The 15664-nt window shown below is 42.7% G+C and overlaps 1 protein-coding gene across 1 annotated transcript in view; it reads left to right on the top strand.

The window, feature by feature from the left end:
• The first annotated feature begins 2111 nt into the window (after nucleotides 1-2111).
• TRPC4 (transient receptor potential cation channel subfamily C member 4) overlaps nucleotides 2112-15664 on the top strand; it is a 134083-nt gene continuing 120530 nt past the window's right edge. The window contains exon 1 of the mRNA XM_059493776.1: nucleotides 2112-2292. The gene's annotated coding sequence lies outside the window, so the exon portion shown is untranslated. The remainder of the gene's footprint in view (nucleotides 2293-15664) is intronic.

Below are 15664 nucleotides of genomic sequence, written 5' to 3'. Positions count from 1 at the left end.
TTGCATACATCCATGTATGCTTACTAGAATGACTGGCTCAGCTTTCCAAGCAGCTGCTTTTGGTATTTGATCTGTATTTGAGCTGACACGAGTTGATCTCACGTGTTCCACTGGTGTGTCTTAGATAGAGACCCGCAGAGACCTGTACTGCCTGTACTGCACACTGCCCGGTGGGATGAGGCTGCTTTCTGAGCAGGTCCCCAAAGGCACTATGCTTCTGCTGAAATCCCAGCAGTGCCTAACTTGGGGCACGTCTAAAATATATGTGCCAGTGGTTCACACAGCAGTCCAACACAGAGACTTGATGCTGCAAATGTGGAAGTCCCAGAGCAGAATCCATCTGGCATTTTCACTGCACAGCTTAATGCAGATTAATTGCATCACCTCTGCTACCCGTGGAGGTCTGGTGGTCTGGTGCTCGTTCTCACAGTGCGTGCTGTGGCTGGCATTTCCTTCACACTTGCTGTGGTGACATTTTCAGGCTTGCCTGCTTTGGCAAGCGCTTCACTCCTCGGTGTTCTCCAGGGAGGCAGGTGAAATCCAGCTCCCGTCCCGGCAGTGCAGGAAGCCAAGGGGCTCCTGGCGGCTGGGCTGCCTGCGCTGCACTGCACGCCCCGCTGAGACTCAGCCCTGCCCGGTGCTGCCCTGGGCTTATTTCACCCCGCTTCTGTCTCGGAGCCCCCAGGTGGAAGCTATTCATCCAAAGAGACAGGCAAAGCGCGAACCCGGTGGCATGCTGCCCGGCGGGAGCCAGCCTCCCGGGGGGCAGGAGTGAGCCAGAGTGGAAGGATGTTCGCCCGGGCACGGCACACTCTGCACATGGTGGCAGGCGGCCCCTGCGCGCATCGTGTCCAGACCCCAACGCGGGGCTGAGTCCTGACAGACCGCAAATAACAATAACTATTGTTGTTGTTTTGTATTATTATATTATCCCAAAACAAACAAACAAACAAACATGTCCAAAGACATGGATGTTCTGTTATGCATCTCTGTCTCTGCACGTTGTATCTTTTCCCTACTATTTCTAAGCTCACGCATTTAAGTTCAGTCACAAATTTTTATGGAAAGGAAAAGTCAAGCGAGGAGCTGGGGGTTGAGCAGCCTCATTCCCTCTGCTCCTCTATTACCAGTCTTGGCCGCGGCTCGGTCCCGTTAACGTCCAGGCCGGGCTGACCCAGGGGCACCCGGCGAGGTGGGGCGGCGCAGGGCAGGGACCACCGGCGGGAGGCTGCGCCGAGTGGCGGAACCAGGGCAGAGCCTTTGCTGCGCCTCGGGAAGGAGCGTCGGGCGAGCTACCTGGAGCGAACCTCTTAACCTCGGCTTCGGGCTCGGAGCGCGCCGGGCTCGGCCCCCGCGGAGGCGGACTCACAGAGCCCCGCCGCGGCTGCATGGAGCGGCTCAGGGCTTTCCCGGATGCGGAGCGATGTAACAGCGAACTTTCCGCGGAGTCGAGGCTGCTCCTTGCTGCGTCCGCCTCCGAGCGGTCCCGAGCGGTGCGCGTTCTCGGCTGGCCGGCGAGCCCCGCTCCAGCGCCCGGCGGACGCCTTCTCGCTCCTCCCCGTGCCCGGGCCGGCCTCCGGTGAGCCCGCGGAGCGCCCGGGGCGGCCTCGGCGTGCGCGGAGCCCCGCGGAGCCGGCGCGGTGCGCGGCGCGGCCGCAGGGGGGCGCGGGCACGGCGCGGGCAGAGCGCGGCGGGGGCGGCGGCCGGGCGGGCGGGCAGGCGGGCGGGGGGCGGCGGGACAGCGCCCGCCGAGGCGCAGCCTGCGGCCGGCTCGGGAGACGGCGCAGCGGCGAGGACGGAGCGACCCGGTGCGTGCCCGTCCGCGCTCCTTCCGCCGGTATCGGGGTGCCTTTCCCCCCTCCCCGCGCCGCGCAGCCCGCGCTCCGGAGGGGACCGCCGCGCCGGGAGGAGCTCTTACTTTCCGCAGCCGGCATGAGGCTTCCCGGGGGAATAAGGAGACGCCGCGCTAAGCAACCGGGGAAGAACCTGCCTCTCATCTGTTGCAGCGGAACCCGGCGGCAGGCGCGGTCCCCCCGGCCGGAGGTGATGGGCACCCGCTGACTCGTGGCGTGCGTCCGAGAGTGCCTGCATGTCTGGCAAATATGGAGAAAATAAAGTAAAAAATGTGGATAGTGCCTGAGACGGACGGCAGCCAGTGAAACAAAACAAACACGTTCTGAAGGGATTTAATTTGCAAACGGGATTGAAAAAGGTACAACTTCCATGGGAAAATGTGACCTGTTGGAACTGCTGTTGGAAGATGCCGGCTGTCAACGCAAGCACCTAAACCAAGTAAGTTCTCATCAACTTTGACCTGTCCTCTTTCTGAGCCTTTGATTACCTTTTTGACCCTCTGCAAAAAGAAGTGCCTATGAGTATCTAAGGTAACTTTTTGCGCCGACGCAAGAAGCCTAAAGCAAGATCGTGCACGCCCTTGGCCCTTGGTGATTGTCCAGAGGAGTATTAGGATCTCTTCTTCCTCTTGTATGTAATAAAGGTATTTTTCCCTGGCAGCCGCTGCCGTGGGGAGCGGCATCCTTCGGTCGCTGGGTGACACCTGCAGCACCGCGGAGCGCCAAGGGGCCGGAGGCAGCGGGCGGGGGCCGCTCCGCGGGGCAGGAGGAGGCTCCGCATCCGCACCGCGCTCCGCACCCGCCCCACGCTCCCCCCCGGCTGCTGCCGGCGCTGAGAGCAGCACCGGGCGGGAGTTCGCATGTCGCGCACACGGGTGGGTGCGGGAGCCGCGCCGCGGAGCGCCCCCGGTCCCAACGGCGGTGGCGGCCCAGCTGCGGTCCCCGTGGCGGCTCTGCCCGAGGGCAGCTCGCTCGCCGCCGCCGCGGTCCCCAGGAGCCCTCCAGGGAAAGCGGGGGTCCTGCCAGCCCCCAGGAGGGACCCGGAGGACGGCGAGGTGCAGGCGGCAGGAGCTGAGCAGGGTGAAGTGGGACATGGGGCGGCTCCTGGAGCAGAGGAAGGGACTGGTGGGTTCATCCCCTTGTGGGGTTTATACGGCAAGGGCCTGGCGCCTGAGGTGATGGGAGAGAAGCTGTGGTCCTCTTGGGAAGAAGCAGCTGATGCTCTGGAGGTTTAAATGCCGACAGAAATTCAGCACTCTACCGAGACACGCAGCTATAGTTGTGGCTACAGTTGTCAAAACCTACAGACTTGTTAATCTAATATTTCTCTGTTTTTACCAGAAAGTGTCATTTATGCACTTTTGTTTTACTGGACTTAGTTGCGTGACTTCCTGTTAGCATGGCAACGGAATTTTAGATTTCTCTACGCATGACTTGTGAGATGGCTCTTCCAACATTATAACACCTTTCAGGTGGAAGTAAATAAAAACACCTTCTCTGATGTGTTTTTGTTATAGAGCATGAGTGCTCCACAAAAGCAAAAAAAAAAAGAAAAAACCATAGGTAACCGAGATGCATGTTGGTTTCTTCTGAGAAATAGGTAGTTCTAGAGAAACAGTGCACGTTGAGATTTTCTTTGGAATGCAGAATAGACAGAGTGGGACATAGTTTAAGTTCTACACAACTAAATATAAGTATCACAGTACCTTTAAGTCCACTTTGCTTGAAATTTCAAATTTGATTGTATTGCAGTGACATGGAACATTTCAGTGTTTATGTTGCTTGCTTCAAAGCCCACACCTGGATAGCTTAGGAAGGCTTTCTATGCAAGCATACTGAATTTTCCATAAATTAACCTGATTCACTTAAGCAATAGTTTTGTGTACAGTTAGGGAACCCAGGCACCAGTAAGAACCCCACACCAGTAAGAGTGCTTTTGACCTGTTTTAGAATAGCAAAAATTCTGGAAGACCTGAATTTACTCCCCCTTTTTATACAAGACTCAGAAATAAGCTTTATCCTTCAATATCAAAATAGCTGAAGCCAAACATGGTTTTCCTTTGGTGTTGCCTTCTACACTGAAAGGACTTGGTCTTGTTTGCAGGAGGATGGCATTCTTTACTGTGGGGTTTTTATCTCTTTTTGCCTCTGTTATTCTGACTTAGGAACAGATGAGACTCTATTTGGAAACAGGAAAATAAAAATATGTCTGTCTTTTAAATTTAACTTCAGCCACTTACTCTGACTCTATGTATAGCAGTCATTGCTCTTAAAATAGCTCCAGAAAAAAATTCCATTTCTTCTTATCTCATGCTATTTAGAGGCAAATACTGCTAGCTGAAATTTAAGTGAAATTGAGGTCACTACAGACCTGGTATAATTTTGATTATCTTTTTGAGATAGCTTTGCTTATCTACTGAAAATGTTGGGTCCTAACCAATGCGGTTCTACTCTTGGTGACAGTGGGCGTGCAATTTTTCAGTGTGGAGAGACCACCAAGTATATATTGAAGGACACATGTAGAAAAAACAGTTAAGGGATTAGCTTCACCTTTTTGTGTATGTGTGTTTGTTGCCTGACTTAAATGACAAGGAAAAATGTGCATGACTGCTCCTCCAAAGACCTGAGACCTGTCTCCATATCAGTACACTGTTTAATCTGTCAGCTTTTTCTGGGATTTGATTCACTGGAGTAAGATGGCAAAACCAACAAGGAAAATCCTATGTGGCATCTGTGCTTGCCTCTGGTGGTGCTGGTAGTCAGTGTTAAAAGGGACTGAATTAATTTTGAAAATGATGACTAAGTCCCCTTAACTTACCTTACGGAAAGGCAGAATAGAAGCAGGAAGAAAAGACTGTTATAACCTGTTTAAAGAAAAAGCAGGTAAAAATAGATGGAGCATTGTTCTATTCAGACATTTAATGGCTTTATGAGTGTCAGATTTATCATTACTTTTTCTATTCAGTTTTAAGTTGTGTTGGGTTATGTTCTCGTTACTTTATCAAATATAATGTTCTTAATTACTGAAGGAAGGTTGAAGGTAAAACTTTGTGTGTAAATCAGTCTTCCATCACCATGTTTTGTGAAGAAACAAAATTCCAGAAACCATTTGGTTTAGAAGTCCTGAATCACTGAGAAGGATGAGCTTTATTACACTGACACTAGTTTAAGTAGTGTAGCATAGTGTCAGTGTAACACCAGCAACAATGGTGCCAGGATCCTCATGTCCACTCTGATTTGTTGCTGGAAAAAAAATTCTCCTGACTAAATACATATTAATGAATATCATTTTTTTAAGCGAATGCAGGGGAAGGCTGAGCAAATTAAATCTTTCTGTAATAGATGTGCATGCAGAAGTCCTTCAAAGGGGAATTACCTTTCAGTCAAATAGAATTTAAGAGTGTCAAAAGAGGAGCAACTAAAAATAAGACAATTTCTTTGCACAGTGAAGTTTTCAAAGGAATTAAAAGGGTTTTAGTGTGCCACAGAGACTAAAGTAACAAATAAATGACTTCACTATTATATCATGTTCTTCTTGGAGCTGTGGGCTATTTTGGTTTCATTTGAGGTTTTTCTTCTCACTTCAAATGTCTGTTTTGGTTTAACGGACATATTGACTGATGTGAGACAAAAACTAAGGAGAACCTTGGATAAAAGTTCCTTTTTTTTTACAGCTAAGATATTTTTCACTAAATATGGGCTGAAGTGATACAGGAGAACTTCCTTGAATTTGAGTGAATTGTACGTTTGTCTAAGATTATGAACCAGCCAATCTAATCTCTGAAGTCCATGACAGTTTCTGCAATTTCTTGGTCACTGAGTATGTGCTTGATATATTAATTTCAAAAGCTTCTGACATACTTGTGTCAGATGAACCATTGGAATGTTGTATTATCTGGTATATTTTGCAGTGGGTAGAAAGGGGAACAGTAAATGGAGAAAGACTTTTTACTGGGCTTTTCAGGGGAAGAGGTTATGGGATTCTTCTAGAGATGCTTTCCACAAATCATTGGAAACTTCTGAGGATCAATCAGCCTTTCCTCAGGAGGCAAAGGCCTCCATTCCACCACTGCTGCATGGACAGCCCCTGATCATGTGGTGGTGCCCTTAAGCTCTTCCAGTCCTAGCTCAGCATACGCTGGTTTTCTGTTATAAGCAAGATCTTTGCATTTGGTTTTGTTTTTTTGGAGCGGTTCTGATACCAGTGTTAAGGACCACAAGTACGTCCTTCCTTGGCCCAGTGAATCAGAAAGCTTATGGTACCCACATTCATACCCAAGACCCTAGTGGCAAGGGAAGTCCTGGGCTCCTCATGTCCTTAACACTGGTATCAGAAGGTGCCAGCCAGTCTGGCAAAGCACGGATCAGTTGGTTGAGAGCTGGCACCTAGGGAGATCTTGTAGCATGCAGGCTAACCTGTTGTGGCTACATTTGATAACCCCAAACTGACATGGAATACCTGTTTGCCAGCTGTCAGGGTGAACCTGGAGTGTCTCTCTCCCTTTCCTGGAAAGAGAAGGGCTGAAGCAGAGAGTAAACCATCCTCTGTATTTTGTCATCTCTTTTATAACAGAACAAGCGTCCTCCACAGGTGACTGTCTCTCTTTGTTAACCATGCAGCAAACGCCAAGACAAGGAACCTTCCTTCTAAAGATAGACTTGCTGAATCCCAACTGGTGCAGAGCAGGCTGTGATAGTGCTTCATAAAGGTTGAAAAAGCACAGAGGTCAGTAGATACAGGATAAATGGTTGCTATAATCAGACTAAAATGCGCATTTTTAAAAAACCCCAAAACCATGCATACACATGCACGTGCTCCAAGCTGCTTTACTAACTTATAAAATCTGTAAATAGCATGAACTCAAATCTTCTGGAAGTTTGCCAGCTGCCACCTCTGCAATCCAGTTTCCTTTCACAGAATTTTTCAAAACGTAGAGTCTTATGCAAACTCTCTATAATAACTACTTAAATTATAACTACTTAATAACTAAAATTTTTGACACTTTTCAGCTCTAGTGTCTCGTTGTCATGTCTGTCATAGAGCAGCAGCTGCTGCCAAAGAACCCAGAAGCTCTCTCAGTGGTGGTTAAGTAGTGGGGGTGATTGTTGACCCAGGTCGTAAAGCATGAATGGGGCATTAATGCAGCTCTGTATCCAGCCCAAAATGCGTGGTGAGAAGTTGGCCTGGCCTGAGAGCCTCACTCCTCCTTACATCTCACATCTCCTAGGGAGATGGAGGCATTCTGCCTGCAAGGACCTTCCTGCAGTTGACTCTCAATGAGATTAACTGAGAATTCAAATTCTTCTTCTAACCATCATTCTTCTTCTTCTAACCATCATTTAATTAAAGTACCCACTCACATCAGGGTACTAGGTTAGCAGTTCTAGTAGAATCAATGCTGTTCTATGTTTGTTAAATTAATGGATAAACTTTCACCAGTGATCCTTCTGTAGTGCCCTGAAGAATATCAAAGATTTGAAGATGAAATCTGTACTATTCCCTAGCACACAGATGCTTTTTACCTGATTAGCAGTTTGATGTCAAGCCAGTGAGTACTAGACTAAGAAGATAGAGTACCAAATTTACATTCAGTGAAAATGATATTTTCTTCTATATTTTTTTCCTCTAGAAATTCATATACTTTAAATTTATCTTTGCCAATAAGTATTGTGTTCTATGCATTGATTTGCTATTCTCATTTCCATTATAAAAAGTAAACCAGACCAATTTACTTCCTTTAAATAAGGGAATGAACAATATGATTATAGCAGAAGATGGAGGGTCATATTGTGTCTGATTTGAGGTTACCCATAGTGCATTTCTATATACTAATTTCAATCAAAAATATTTTAATAGCAAATTTTGAAAAGCTCTAAAAAGGGATTTTAGCAGTGAAGGCCTGTGAGTTTTTTTTCACCTGGCTCCCACAAATTTGACTGTAGTTGTGAACACCATCCACCTACATTGTTTGTATAGTCACTGGAGAGACAGAAGCCTCCCATAAGCAACTCATCCATCCAATTTATACCTGAGTGGAAAGAAATACGGTATTTATTGTTGCTGATTGTTGTTTGATTTCACACAGGTGAAGTAAGGCAAGATGAACCTTACCCTAGTGGTGTCAAAAACCCAAACAAACAAGCAAACAGTTTCAGAGGAGACATTAAATAGACACTGGTTTTCTTCTAAAGCATCTTAAGATCCTGTTGACTTTCCTGATATTGATGCTGACATAATAACAATAACAGATGTTTGCAACAAAATTTAAACATCCTGTTGTCTGTTGTCAAAAATTTTAGGAGTTTGTGGATGGGTTGAGTAGCTGAAATACAGCTTCTAGTTTTGCCAAGGGAAATGGGAGTGTCAGCTGGACTCTTGCAAAGGAGGAACACACAGTTCTGGGTGCTCACATCCTGCCTCCTCCAAGAGCAAGGTGACTTTTCCAGAGAGAACACATTGTATCTGTGGAGCAAGGGAAAGCAAGCACAGATTCTTTCTTCAGATGTTCTCAGCATTGCCAGCACCACAGTTTACCTTAGTCCACTGAATACAGAAATTATCTCTCAGTGATGAAATAGTTTTAACTGATGTTCATGTGGAAATGCTCATTATTATTAAACACTTCAAAAGCAATCCTTCTGCTGCACTTCAGCACTGATTACTGAATAGATCCTGCCTGTCTTCCACTGAAAAATAGGTGAAATATTTCATTTGTGTTTTGTTTATATTGACAACTTTTTTTTTTTTTTTTTAGGTTGGGAGAGGTACTGGCCATTCCTTTCTGATGATAATGATTTAAAGTTATGAGAGCTGCAGTCAGTCCCTTGGATTTGTTTATTCTGGCACAGTGAATTTGTTTTTCAAATGTGGTGTGTTCTGTAGTGCATTTATACCTGCAACACCACATAAGCTTTCCCTATAGTGGCTTTAACTAGCTAGCAGATACCCTGCAGCTGGAATTTTGGCCATGAATAAAACCAAATCCATGTTGCCTATGGAACAGTTGTCTAATTTGCCTTAAGCCTCTTAGCTACAAATCTGTCATTCCAAAGGCTGTAACTAACTGTTTGTCTTTGAATTTTTGTAGACACCGTAGCATCAGACCTCTGAGTCTGTATAGCCTTTAGAAAGAACTTGGTAACTTCACAGGGTGATTCATATGACATATCTTGAAGGAAATTAATTGCCCTCTGCAGGGAGTGCATTTCTTCCCATTTGTAATGAAGGAAAATTGGGATGACAAACCAGCCTTGGATGTCAGTGTTTTGGATTCCTGGCTTAGTGAATATGTGTCTCGGCTTTATTTTTTGCATGTTTTAAATTGGAGTACTTTATTGTGTCACATAATGATTAATCAAGTTTCCTAAGTCTAATATGAAGAATGTGTTGCACTAATTTTTTTAATCTGTTAAGGAACCTGGTACCTATGACACAGAGATCACATATTTCAACTTGATGATGTAGGCAGGTATTTGCACTAACTCCTAGTCTGTAACTACTCTTGTATTTTCTCACAGAAGGCATCATGCTTCCTACAGAGCAATTACAAAATAATATTTTGGTCTGTCCACTTACATAAAAATATTTTATTCATGGTTGTTTAACTTAGTGATAATAAATTTGAGCATATTTGTTTATGCACTGAGGCCAGTTTTACCAAATACTGATGTGATTTGAGATGATTACATTTATTTTGCTGCAGTGTCTTTATGTAGCACTAAACTTCCACATAACTCTTTCTGTTTTTCTTTTTTTTTTTGTATTAAAAATTTACTTTTTTTTTCAAAATACTTAAACCAAGCAGATTGAACAGGGGTTTGAAAGTCCCTTCTTTTCAGTATGATTTGCCCACAGAGGAGGGAAGCAGGGGATGCTCGGTGAGCTGGGTTGTATTTTGGTTCTTGGCCACTAGTCCATCCTCAGAGCTGCACTGACTGAACTAGCTTGACTGCACAAGCTGGATTTTATAAGGATGGGTTAGGATCAAAGAAGGATTTCTCATTCATCCCCACTGTGCGCTCATTTCCTAGAAACCACCCTCCTTTTGCTACTGCTTGTGCTGGCTTTAGGTCAAGTGGGGACTTTTTTCCATCTGAAGAATTCCTTTGGATTAAGTGCAGACAGGATTTAGCTTCAGAGGTTTTTATAGTTTAAAAGATTCTCCAGTGCCTAGGATCTGGATTTATGTCATCTATCTGTTCTGTCTTTTATTTTGTTAAAGAGGCATACTCTCACAGCAGGGTATTTCCTTGCTTAGCACCCTTAGTGGGGGGTTTCACCAGTGTTGCCTTAATTGATGTGCTCCTGTGCATTCATCCGTGTCTCTTATTAACTTCAGATTTCCAACTCACTTGCTCCGTACATTAAGTCCCAAAGCTGTAGGTGAGCTCTGGTTGAGACTGAAGAGGAATTAATTTGGCTATAATGGCACCAAGGTCTGCGGGAAAGAAGCAATCATCTGTTCCTGAGCAGAGGTTTGGGCCAGCAGTACCTGTGTGTGGGTCCGTCGGTCTGTCTGATGAGATATGTTCAAGGAACTCTTATTTTGGTTAGTCCTCAGAGCCTTTGAAGTTCTTCAGGGCACTGCTATTAACTCCCAAGAAGCAAGTAATTTAGGACATGGTGTCTTGCACTACCCAAACTCCACATGTCAGGATCCTTATTTTCAGAAAGAATCATTGCTGATTAGTGATTCTTCTCAGTGACAATCTACAACCAGGCTTTTGCTGAAACCAAGGTTTGCTGAATTTGGCACATTGCAAGGGCAAGAGTGGGACTTTGAGGAGGATAGAAATAAGTTGACGTTTCAAAACAAAAGGTAAGTGTTGCCATTTCAGAGCAATGGGAAATAAAGGACAATGAAGACCACGACTCTTGAGAGACATTAGCACACTCAAGTAGGTCAGCTCATGCTCATCTTCCCCATGATACTCCTGGTGACAGTTAGATAATAGACACCTTTAAGGGCTTGATTTTCTTTTGGAAACATGATGGGTTGGTTGACGTGTGTACTGGGGAAACATGTCACTTTACCCATCTTACTCCATTAGAGTTTTCTTACTGAATTGCCTACTTACTGTTATTTTAACACTCTTTACTTAAACCCATTGCTGAAAAACAAAGCCTACAGTAAAAATTAGCTAATCCAATCCGCCACCCATGATAGCAAAGTTTTATGGCCAGAGCATGATGGATTTAATTTTAAAAAATAAGATGCTTCCTTCTGATTTAACCTTAATTTAAGAAAGTATTCAAGTGGTGTTCTACTGAAAGCAGCTTCAGAAGGTGCTTCCTGTTAAGCATTGGCTTCATTCCTCTTCTCAGTATGGGACATTTTCACATTTTCCTTAATCCAGATTTAAGAGTACAATTTGAAAGTTCAGGTGAACATTTTATATACGACAACAAAGAAAAATATCAATGAAGCACTAACTAACATCTCTTTAGCGATTTCTCAGGTGTTAGAAATACATCAAATATGTTTGTACTTTGCGTGTTTGCTTTCTCCCTTGGAAGTATGACTTTGGTTTGGATGTTCAGCTCATTGTTCAAAATATCTCCCATTCCTTTGCCATAACTCCCTGAGAAAACTCCTTTTATGACATACTTTTGTTTTACAAGTAGCTGTCATTTAAGAAGGTCATTTTGTAGCCAAAGATGCCATGTTCAAAAACTCTCTCAGCCACTTTTGCATATTGTAAATGTTCCTAAAATCCCAAAAGATTTGTGCTTTTTCATTTATTTTTGCACTTATTTGTTGGACATAGCAACTATGTGTGCTCTTTGGTCTTAGGGAAATACTAAGATCACAAGTGAATTTAGGATGGTGGTAATGGTCAAAGTAATTTGAAATTGCACCACTAGTATGTGAAATTTTACAAAATACAAAATAAAACAATTGTGCCTTCTCATCAATCCTACATATGTAAAGATGATGTAATTTTAGAAAATTTGTCCCCTTAATTTCAAGAGAATTGTAGTGCTCTGGCATCTTCTTGTTTCTTCTCAATAATTTAGGAGTTTATGAAAAATACATTGTGTTTACTTTTCCACTCTAATGCAGTCAGTGCAATTACAAGTTGTGGAGAATCTAATCCAAAATCTTTTCATTGTTGAGTATTTTAGAAAAATATGTAGTCCTTAAACATTAATCTGTTTGTAATTGTTGCCATGGTTGCAGCCAGCATCTGTCCTGTGTAATATCAAATTTTCTCCATTCTGTGTCTAAATACCTTTTTCTGTTGCAGTTTAGAGACTCATATATATGGAATATTGATGGAGAGGGCAGTGAATCTTTGTTTTAAATATACTTCTGTACTTGACAAGGTCTAAAATCTCACTGTGTCTGATTATAAGAATTCCTGAATCTTTCCGTTGCTGGGAAATTGACTTTAAGAGTGAAAATCAACTAGGAAATGACACGTACAGTTTTTAAACCAAACTTCTTTTTTAATCTTTTGTAAAACATTCAGGAGCCATTCTGAACAGGATTTTATAGAATTGCCAAAAACCTATTTCTGTTTCAAGGCTAGAGCACATAAAATGAAAAAATATCAGTCTTGGATGTCTCTACAATAAGCAGAACTGTAGTGTGCAATTATATATTCATTATATTCAAGCTGTTATTCATACCTCCAGTGAATCCCATAGATTTCACTGAACATAAGGTAACACGGGTTTAACATTTTATCTACTTATGTCAACTGTGAAACCAGACTTTGTATTGTGATGGATTGTATTGTGATGGATGATTTCCAAGATTATGGATGCTCCAATTGTATTCTCTGCCAAAATATTCACATTTATGGATCTTTACAGTTTTGTATGTATATGCATATAGAGTTTTATACACACACATAAGAGAAGAACACATGTATATTTACATGTAGAGAAAATATTTATGTGCGCTGTGTAACTGACACACATGAAAAGTTAATATTTGCTTTGGTGACTGGAAGAGAAGAGCTACCCAGAGTTCAGGAATACAGCCTGATACAGCCTAATATAGCCTATTAAAGTGTCTGTGTTGAGAGGACACACAGAGTTATATCAGTATCTCGTTGCCTGGGAGTATTTATCTCTCTACACTTGTTCATAAGATTTAAAAACTGAGTCCAGCTCTTGGCCAAGTATGGCTTCTTTGCCACCCCAAACAGAGATGAGCTCTTAACTTAATGGCAGCCTACCAGGACATGGAAAGTTCAGAGGCAGTTACTTTTCTTGGGAATTTAGAGACTCCTAGGAAGTGGAGGCTTCTTAAAAGCCAGTGACTTCTGTCGGTGGAGATGACAGCTCTGACACTATGCAAACTTAGACACAGCTCCTATAAAGGAATTTTTTTCTCAAGTCTGGTAGCAAATACAGCTCAACTAGGACTAATCTATTATCTTTCATTTTGTTTATTATCGAGAAGGAATTTTTTTGGTACACTTTTATGAACAAGTTATAACTCATGCAATTAAAAGCACAGCAGTCTATTAATCAGATTAATGAAAGTCTAACAATAACATTTTAAACTGATCCTTATGTGAACTGCGCATGGCAGGGAAAGCATCTGAAATGAGGCAGAATACACTTGTGCTACATGGTTTCTAGACCTCCTTGGAAACCTGCTTTTGAGTGTGAAGACCAAAGTGTGCATAATATTAAAAAAAAAACCAAAACGTAGCCCAGAGAAGCTGTGTATGCCCAATCTTTGATATCCCTTCCAACCCAAATCTTTTTATGATTCTGTGAGGTGATCCCTCAGGATCCTGCTGGATGTTTCACAAGGAGTCAGTACAGTGGCAGAAGGCTGTGTTTTGTGATCTCCTCATCTGAGTGCAAGAACCATTGTGCGGATAGAGGAGGAGGATACCATCACAGTGAAAAAGGAGGTTTCAGGGTAAGCAGTGGATATCTTTTAACCCAAGGTAGAAAACGGCATCCTGGCCTGACAATTTTAGTTGCCCTGGGACATTCACCTGTATACAGTCCTTGTTGATTGATTCAGGAAAACAGTAACTTGAAATCCCTGAGGAACCTCTTTTGTTGATAAAACCAGGAAACACATAACCAAGATTCCATCTTTTTGTCTTAAACCTCTTGATCATCTCTGCACTCGCCTGTCTACAAAACACTGAGTAAGTTGTGCTCTTTTTTTGCCTGGACCTATGAAGCAGCTGCACAGGGTGGCTGAGTGTAAAAGTACTGGAGAGATCAAAGCCAGCCAATCTGTTAGACTTCTCTAGGTAACCATGTTTGAGTTAGTCACTAACTGGTCCAAAGAAATTACTTTTCGTTTCTAGGTCTCATGCATTTAAAAGAATATTTTAAAGTTTTCAGAACTGTCACACAGAAAAGTTAAATTTCTTCTGAGTCATTGATTATTGTTATCTGTCATCTGCAGATAATTTATCCAGTTCCTTTCAGTGCTAGCTGCTAACTTATGGAGTAGAACTGGAAAATTCCTTGATCAAACAAGGGTAAGTGCTAAGTACTACCAAGACAAAATTAATGAAATGTAAGGATTTGACTTGGACTGCCAGGTCAGAAATGAAGATGGCCAAAAGCTGCACACAAAATAGATTTCCAAGCTTAAGTGAAGCCAGTAGCAGCTGCTCTGAAGAGCATATAAAGTCCACACTGATGTTTGCTAAGGTCCATGAAGCAGCTCATGTCTTCATTGCTTGGGTGTTGGATTTTCACAGATAAGTTTTCATAGTTCTTGCCTTTAGCAGCCTGGTGCTTATCTCTTTGTTATTTTATAATCATATATTCAATTTTACTGATCATAATTATTTTCTGTGTTGTACAAAACCCCCTAAACTGTACCAGGTCTGTCCTAGTGGTGGATGATAGACAAACCTGAGGGAATTGGGGTTTCTTCTCCAGATGTCTAAGCCTCGAATGCCAGTACAAATAAACTGAATAATCTTCTTCAGGTAAATAACTTTATTCAAGTATACAAGAGACAGTAACAACCTCTGAAAGCCATTTATTAAGCAAAATATCCCAATTCATCATACCTTATTATCTCTGGACTACTGACAGTGGATCTGTTCCTAATTAGTGGGCTGAAGCTTCAAAAATTGTAGCAACTGAAACCCTCATCTTTCCCATTTTCCTCTCTCACCTTATGGGGTTTCAGTAGTGGTCCAAACCATGACTGCAATTTTGCTGTAATGCTAAAACCAAGGAGAGAACATATCCGTAATATCTATTTCAAGATAGATATGATTTTTTAATTTTAAAAATATTAGAAAAAGGAAAGATGTTGCGACAGGATTAAAGATATAAACTGGATTAGAGATGTAATCAGAAAGCGATAGTAATTAACACCTGTTTGAAAGAAGGTTTAACAGCTGTTTAATTACAAAAAATTAAGAAACTGTTCAAGTAAAACACACAGAGTAGGAGGAAGCATGCCAGGGAATAGAAGAGTACTGGAAAGATTTCTAAGAGGTTTTTTGAGTAGATAAAACTATGGTTTGCTGATGGAGAAAGGGATCACTACAAATAGAAGATTTTAGATTGAATAGTACAGTAAAGCTCTATCACAGTGATTCAAAAAGGTACAAAAATCACTTTATCTGTCATTTCCTAGTGCCAGTTAGTGAAAGAGGTACTAGTAATTTGAGAAACAGCAGTTTTTAGGCTATACAGTAAGTATAGCTATTGCACCTGTAGTGTAGCAGTACTGTTGTACTTATACACGTGTTAACTCTTCATTGCCTTCTGACCTATAGTATCAGGTACATTTAAACAGAAATCCTATAGTAATTAACTTATTTATAATTTCCTCAACCCCAGCCTACCTAGCTAAGTCAAA

This window comes from Ammospiza nelsoni, chromosome 2 (genome assembly GCF_027579445.1).
Source record: "Ammospiza nelsoni isolate bAmmNel1 chromosome 2, bAmmNel1.pri, whole genome shotgun sequence".
Lineage (NCBI taxonomy): Eukaryota > Metazoa > Chordata > Aves > Passeriformes > Passerellidae > Ammospiza > Ammospiza nelsoni.
Note: the sequence above shows the minus strand (reverse complement) of the source record. Positions and strands in the feature narration are given on the sequence as shown.